Source organism: Meriones unguiculatus, chromosome 18 (assembly GCF_030254825.1).
Source record: "Meriones unguiculatus strain TT.TT164.6M chromosome 18, Bangor_MerUng_6.1, whole genome shotgun sequence".
Lineage (NCBI taxonomy): Eukaryota > Metazoa > Chordata > Mammalia > Rodentia > Muridae > Meriones > Meriones unguiculatus.
In genome coordinates this window covers 56,122,218-56,130,791 of record NC_083365.1, presented here as the reverse complement: position 1 = coordinate 56,130,791, position 8,574 = coordinate 56,122,218, and positions in this window count along the sequence as shown.

Here is an 8,574-nt window from a genome sequence, read left to right as displayed (position 1 = left end):
AAAAAGAGTTTCTCTGTGTAGCCTTGGCTGTCCTGGAACTCACTATGTTGACCAAGCTGGCCTTGAACTCAGAGATCTTACTGCCTCTGCCTCCTGAATGTTGGAGTTAAAAGAGTGTGCCATCACATCTAGCCACAGCTGTTGCCATTTATTCATTTATTTCTCATTGGAATAAATGGGCACATAAGTCAGATTATCTGGCAGACACCACACACACACACACACACACACACACACACACACACATACACACACACACACACACACTCCACTATACTAGAAGCCAGAGAAGATTTTAAAATGTGGGAAGATATCTCAGTCCAGAGAAATGATAGTTCCTTCTACCTCAGATATAAGACTACAGAGTTTCTTAGAATAAGAATGATGCCGTGTTCAATTGCAAGAAAGAATTAGAGATTCGAAAGATTTTGTGAGAAGAGGATAAAAGAGAAGAGGAAAAGGTGATGCAGGTTACCTAAACCAATTTTGCAAAAGAACCATGGTGGAAAAAGCCGCTGGCACCCAGGAAAGAGACACATGAAGCCAGTACCAGAAACACTGTGAAGAATGGAGCATGAAAGAAAGAAGTCTGGACTATGATGAGAAACAAGGTGGATTCAGGGACATTGAAGGATCTGAATGTCTGAACTGAAAACTAATAAATGGTTAAAGGAAAGAGCCAACACTCATGTCTTGATTCTAGAAGGAATTCCCAGTGCTGACTGTATCTCAGCATTCAGCATAGCACGTTCAACAAATATCTGGGAAGAGAGTTACCAGAAAGAGTTAAGAGCTGCCTGAAAATGAAAAATGAGTAAAGCCAAAAAAAATTCTGTGCAATATTCAGTTTTTCAAATTATTCAAGTTAGCTGTGTATAGTTGTGCATGCCTTTAATTCCAGCAACTTGGGAGACAGGCTAATTCAAGGTTAGCCTGGTCTATGAAGTGATTTCTAGGACAGCCAGATCCTGTCTCAAAGAAGGAAACCAAATAAACAAATAAATAATAAAATAAAACATTCCAAATCAGAATATTCTTTGTCCATATCCTGTTGTTCTCAACTTTGCATTATGTAACAGAAGACTACTGTTATATGTGTTACAGGTATCAGCCAACATGCAGCAGGTAGTGGCTTAAACAACGATTTTTATTTTGTCTCACAATCGTGAACTCCTGTTGTGTTTTTGTGGGTGAGTTGTGTCAGGCTAGGCAGTCCTGCATTCCTCTGGGCTTTCTCAATAGGTCCAATAGGTCACAAGTCAGCAAGGGCAGCTTTTGGATTCAGGCCTCATACTGAGCTCAAAGGAAAAGAGCTGAAAAAAGGCCAGAAGGTCTTCTGGACATCCTTTTAACTAGGAAATAAAGACCTTTCCTGGGGGAACCAAGTAAACAGTTTACATCCTTACTTATCTATACCACATTTCTGTAGTCAGACAAGGTACTAAACCCACATTCCTTAAAAATCAATAAAAACTCCAAAATGGTTTATTTTCACTTGCTTCTTCCTATAATGAGGAAAGATGAAGGACAAGGTCACTGTGTTAGGAATGAAGTGGACTCTAAAACTCTACAGAGTTTTAGAGTTTATAGAGTTTATAAATGAGATTACTGAAGAGGCAAAGAAACTTTTGTACTTTTTAGTTAAGCCAGGGGTAGATGAATGCTGCTACATCAATACAAAACTGTTAAGACCAGGTGAAGAGCAAAAGGACATGGAGCTTCTAACCAGAAGAAAAGCATCCACCTCAGGTAGGCATGCACTCCTACCTGAGTGCATAATTCATAAGCAAGAACTAGCCTTCCCAGAAGCTCCTCTGAAACTGTTAAGAAATTGCAATTAGGAATACTACTCAGCGATTAAAAACAAGGAAATCATGACATTTGCAGGCAAATGGTGGAATCTAGAAAAGATCATTATGAGTGAGGTATCCCAGAAGCAGAAAGACACACACGGTATATACTCACTTATTAGTGGATATTAGACCTATTAAGATAGGATAAACATACTAAAATCTGTACACCTAAAGAAGCTAAACAAGAAGGAGACCAGGGGTAAGATGATCAATCTTCACTTAGAAAGACAAATAGGATGGACATTGGAAGTAGGAGAAAACAAGTAACAGGACAGGAACCTACCACAGAGGGCCTCTGAAAGTCTCTACCTGGGAGTGTATCAAAGCAGATGCTGAGACTCATAATCAAACCTTGGGCAGAGTATAGGGAATCATATGAAGGAAGGGGGAGTTGGTAAGATCTGGAGAGGACAGGAGCTCCACAAGGACCAAATATATCTGGGCACAGGGTTTTTTTCTGAGACTGATTCTCAAACCAAGGACCATGCATGGATATAAACTAGAACCCCTGCTCAGATGGAGCCCATGGCAGCTCAGTATCCAAGTGGGTACCCTATTAAGGGGAACAGGGACTGTCTCTGACATGAACTTAGCAGCTGGCTCTTTGATCTCCCCACCCCCGAAGGAGGAGCAGCATTGCTAGGCCACAGAGGAGGACAATGCAGCCAGTTCTGAAGAGACCTGATAAGTTAAGGTCAGATGGAAGGGGAGGAGGATCTCCCCTATCAGTGGACTTAGAGAGGGGTAGGGAGGAGATAAGGGAGGAAGGGTGGAATTGGGAGGGAATAATGGAGGGGGCTACACCTGGGATACAAAGTAAATAAACTGTAATTAATATGAAAATTAATAAAAATAAATTATAATTATTCCCTTGTTTTTAATTGCTGAGAAGTATTCCATTGTGTAAAAGTACCACAATTTCTATATCCATTCCTCTGTTGAGGGACATCTAGGTTGTGTCCAGGTTCTGGCTATTATGAATGAAGCTGCTACGAACGCGGTTGAACAAATGTCCTTGTTGTGTACTTGAGCATCTTTTGGATATATGTCTAGGAGTGAAATGGCTGGATCTTGAGGAAGCGCTATTCCTAACTGTCAGAGATAGCACCAGATTGATTTCCAAAGTGGTTGGACAAGTTTAAATTCCCACTAATGGAGGAGGGTTCCCATTTCTCCACATCCTCTCCAGCATGTATGGTCACTTGAGTTTTTTTTGTTTGTTTGTTTTTGTTTTTTTCTTAGCCATTCTGATGGGTGTAAGGTGAAATCTCAGGGTTGTTTTGATTTTTTTTATTTGTATCTCCCTGATGACTAAGCATGTTGAGCATTTCTTTAAGTGTTTCTCTGCCATTCTGTATTCCTCTACAGAGAATTCTCTGTTTAGCTCTGTACCGCATTTTTTAATTGGATTACTTGATTTGTTGCTTTTTAACTTCTTTAGTTCTTTATATATTCTGGATATTAGCCCTCTGTCAGATATAGGGTTGGTGAAGATCCTTTCCCAGTTTGTAGGCTGGTTTTGGTGGGAAATAGAAAAGATCATCCTGAGTGAGGTACCCCAGAAACAGAAAAACACATGTGGTATATACTCACTTATAAGTAGATACTAAACATATAATATAGGATAAATTTACAAAAATCTGTACACCTAAAGAAGCTGAGTTAGAAGGAGGACCCTGGGTAAGATGATCAATCCTCACTCAGAAAGACAAACGGGGTGGATAATGGAAGAAAGAGAAAACAGGACACAGGACAGAAGCCTACCACAGAGGGCTTCTGAAAGACTCTACCCAGCAGTTTATCAAAGCAGACACTGAAACTCATAAACAAACTTTGGGCAGAGTGCAGGGAATCTTAGGAAAGAAAGGGAGATAGTAAGACCTGGAGAGGACAGGAGCTCCGCAAGGAGAGCAACAGAACCAAAATATCTGGGCACAGGGGTATTTTCTGAGACTGATACACTAACCAAGGACGATTCATGGATATATCCTGCTCAGATATAGCCTATGGCAGCTCAGTATCCAAATGGATTCCCTAGTAAGGGGAACAGGGACTGTCTCTGACATAAACTCAGTGGCTAGCTGTTTGACAGCCTCCCCCTGATGGGGGAGCAGCCTTACCAGGCCACAAAGGAGGACAATGCAGCCAGTTCTGATGAGACCTGATAGGCTAGGGTCAGATGGAAGAGGCGGAGGACCTCCCCTACCCATGGATTTGGTGAGTCGCTTAGGAGGAGATGAAGGAGGGAAGGTAGGATTTGGAGGGCTGAAGGAAGGGGACTACAGCTGGGATACAAAGTGAATAAACTGTAATTAATATAAAAATTTAAAAAAGAAAGAAAAAAAGAAATTATAAGTAGACTTTGTGCTTCCACTAAGCCTTCCATCTCAGGAGCTCAGGGCACTTTCCCGAATCATCTCATTAATCTTCATGCCATTCAAGGCAGTTGGCATCTATTGTCATCCTTATTTTCAGGATGAAGGAACTGAGATGTCTGTACAGGTTAATGGCTTGGCCACTATCATATCTTCCATGAGTCAGCACCAGTTGTACATGACATCAAACCTATTCATTGAAGACCCTGGGAAGATTTTTGGAGGTTATTTACTAAGCCAGAGAGCATGAGCACCAGCAAGGCAGCTTTAATGGAATGAAGGTCTGTGACGAGAGAAGAGGAGCAGAAGCCTGACTCATGCCATGCAGGAAGCTGGGGCAAGACTCCTAACAATGGCCATTTTCTTCCCCTAAAACATAGGAAGAGTGACGTGAAGCCATCTAATTCACCGAGTATTTTAAAGACAAAAGTTTTGTCAAATTAAACCACATGAAGTAGGACATTCTATAAATGTCAGGCATTGTTTGATAGGTTGTTACAATGAAACTATTGCTCTGGGCTAACAATCATAGTCCTAAAAGACAGCCAGAAATATTCCTAGATGACCAAAATTCCTTTTTGCCATTCAATGTATTGAGAATACATTTGCAACACCAAGTACGTAGAAAGTGCTATTCCAGGTCCAGGGATGAGGAGTCTCCCATTCCCATCCTCCAGAAAACAAAGTCAGTTTGAGGAACAGACAAAGCAGCCCTTTGTTTTCCTGTGAGATAAAAGGAAACAAAATCTGTGGCACATAATGAGGCCCAAGGGATGCCTATGTCACCTTCCATTCAGATGCCAAAAGGAAGCCTTGTGGATATTAGAATGTGATAGGAAAAGAGAATCCAAGTGACAGTAATGTTGTGGTGAAGAAATGGAAGCAGAGTGTGTTAAGACTGGCATAAACGGAGGGACAGGTACATGAATACTGTCTGTAGACATTGCACCGAAAAACTTATTCAGCAGGAATTACCTCTTTTTTATTACTGTTTTCCCTAAACAGCAGTTAAATCCGTTAACTGAGGTCGGAGAGCCCTAATTAACTCTTGCTACAAGGTCACAGAGAATCAGCAGTTTCCAGCAGTCATCTCTCCACAGGGCTGTTGAGTGCAGCCATCTTGTTTCTCAGGCATGTGCTCACTGTGCAGTATGCAGAGGACAGCATGTTCAAAGCACCCCTAGCAGGGAGGTATGTTATTCTCTTGAGGGCATAGTACTTCATACTTGTCACTGATGTGTAAAAGCATAGATTTGCAGAGAGACTGGTCTCTATTCCTAGAGGTTCCTTTGGTCAAGACACCTGGGGTTAAAGGCACAGAGGTGCAGTGTACACGAACATGCACACACACACGCACACACACACAGACATTTACAGAGTGTCACCAGAGGCCATCAGCTTGAGAACGACCAAATCAGGGCTGGGTTAGGAGCCGGAATATTTCCACAACTAACTCCCAACTGTCACCTTTGATTTCTCTTTCTTTTTGTCTTTCCCCTGGATTCCACCCTCCCACATACCCACAAATGTTAGACCTGTTTTAAGCAAGAGCCACAGTAAGACAGATTTACATTATGATATAAAATACAACATGTACCATAAGAGCAGCCAGCATCTACCATCACCTCTATTTTAACACAGAACACAATCAAAGCAATGTTGTTTAATGAATTGATACTCTATTATATAAAAATTACCCTGCAATTTGTATCCATTCTATTTCTTTTTGAAAAACAAAAATTGAATCTTTCTAAGTTGATTTATGATCCAGTAATGGCTTATAATTTATATTTTGGGGGCAGGACTAGCCTAAGACAATATGAAAAGGAGAATTCTCAGCTCTAGATTGTACATATTCCTTAAACAGAGGCAGGGAAAAAATGAGAAAAGAGAAGAGAGAAAAGGAAGGAGGGGAGGTGAAGCAGGGGAGGGAGAGGGAGAACAGCGGAAGGAGTCCTATGCTTCCACCCTAACCTAAGGTGAAGATACAACATCAAATGGAGTACAAGGACTGAAATTTTAAAGACCAGGAATGAAATATGACTTCAACAAGAAACTTGCTCAGCTGAAATTGTTGTGTTTGGTGCGGACAGTACAGAGAGTTGAAAACAGTTATAAAAAAATTAAAAATAAGACCACTTTCTGTGTGTACTAATAATATAGAGAGTCCTGAATAAAAGTTGGGTGGCCAACAGTGTGAGAGCCCATGACAACAGCAATGCAAAGAGACGATTAGGCTGGGTAAAGAGATACTAACTGCTCAACCTGATAAAGATAACACAAAGAATTCTGGGTCAGAGAAGGACTGAGGTCCCTCATTAGAGGTAGTGATCTCTGCATCAAAAATGAAGGCCTTTTCCCATGAAGCGTGCTGATAGAGCATGTTAGAAGAGGCTGTCAGCACACAAATCTGGAAAAAGAAAGTTCTTTAGCACATCTTCCTTTGTCTCAGCATCCATGTCTTTTCTTCTGCAGACAGACAAGATAAGGTAATAGATCAGAACATCAGAGGTGATCCAGTTGCTTTACTTACTACAAGCCGAATGGTTCCTCGAGGAAGAATTTCACCCCTAAGACAGCCATTCCTGCTTCTGCCACAAGAGGTCCCGTCTCCTCCTGCCTCCGCACAGGAAAGGAGAGCTTCAGTTCCTCCTGCCTCTGGCTAAGCTGGTGGAGCCTCCAAACCCTGCAGCCCAGAAGCTCTCTGCCTATGCTGGGAGGAAGGTCCCCAAGCACATTCCACTCTCAGTGTTTTCTCTGTTTAAAAAAGCCAGAGTTTCCCTGTTGGGAGAAAACCCCACAGGGAGGGAAACAGCAGGTCCCAGCTTAGAGCACTAAGCCGACCCCTCCCCCATCACCACACATGGGAAAGTTCCGGGGGAGGGGAAGTTAAGGTTTCTGCCCAATCACCAGCTTGGAGCCACCACCCACCAGCGCCTGCCTGCTCTATGCACCACCCCAAACACCACAGACTGGGTCTTCCTGAAGGGAGAAAACCCCACAGTGGGGGAAACATCTGCCCTTACCTCAGGACACCTAGCTCCAGAAAAGTTTCTGGTTATCCACAGGATCCAGACTCTAGGCTCCTGCTGCAGGCATGAGAGTGGTGCTCACCTGCCACTGATTACTGCTTGAGTACTGGGGCACAGAGCTCCAACCTCAGACCTACAGAAGCCTGGGATCCCTGAGATCAACCCCCAGATACTGCTCCAAGGGGCAACCAGTTATTCCTAACTAAACTGACCAAACCACGGGGCACTCAGGTTACAGCAGCAGCTCACTAAATTTACAGCAAGAAACCCAGAAGCAGGGCAGCTGTCTCCAGGACTTCTTTAGGTGAGAGGAGAGCCCTCTTGACTGACAAAGACCACAGTTACCTCTGAGGTCTGTATGCCTGAGGTGAGCTGTGGCAATTCCCGAAAAATACCTGCCATTCAGTGAGCATACACAAAAAGCTGAGTAGGCCTCCTTCAGGAAAAACCATCTTCCTGCCAAAAGATTCTCCCCACCACAGAATTCCAGGAAGCACCAGAAACTAACACCCAACATCTAGATAGCCCAATGGGTAGAGGACAGCATAAAAGCTCAACCAACAAAAGACAGAGCACTATGGTATCTCCACAACCCAGTTATGCAAGGGCAAGAAGCCCTGGATACCCCAGCATAAATAAAATTGAAGAAGATGATCTAACATCTATGCTTATGAAGAGGACAACAGAGGAAACAACTAAAATGCATAAAGAACTAGAAGAAGATAAAGTCAAACAGATTATGGCCATCTGTAAAGACATGAAGGAAGATAAAGACAAACAGATTATGGCCATCCATAAAGAAATACAGGAAATTGCAGCCAAACAGTTTGTGGCCTTTAGAGAGGAAATATTTAAATCACTGAAAGAAAAAAAAAAAAAAAAAGAAACAGGATTGTTCAAACAAACAGCTGAAGGAATTGAAGAAAAGAACTTAGGGAAGAAAACAGGAACTACATAGGTAAGCATAACCAATATACTACAAGGGAAGGTAGAATCTCAGGTGTGGAAGATACAATGGAAGAAATCAATGTATCCCTCAAAGAAAGTGTTAAATCTAAAAAATTCCTGACACAGACCATCCAAGAAATACAAGACAGCATGAAAAGACAAAACCTAAGAATAATAAAAATTCCCTCCTCCAAGGCCCAGAAAATATTTTCAACAAAATCATAGAAGAAAATTTCCCCAACTTAAAGGAGAGGCCTATAAGAATACAAGAGATCTACAGAACACCCAATAAATTAGACCAGAAAAGAAAATTCTCCTGCCACATAATAATCAAAAGAGTAAGTATACAGAACAAAGAAATAATAC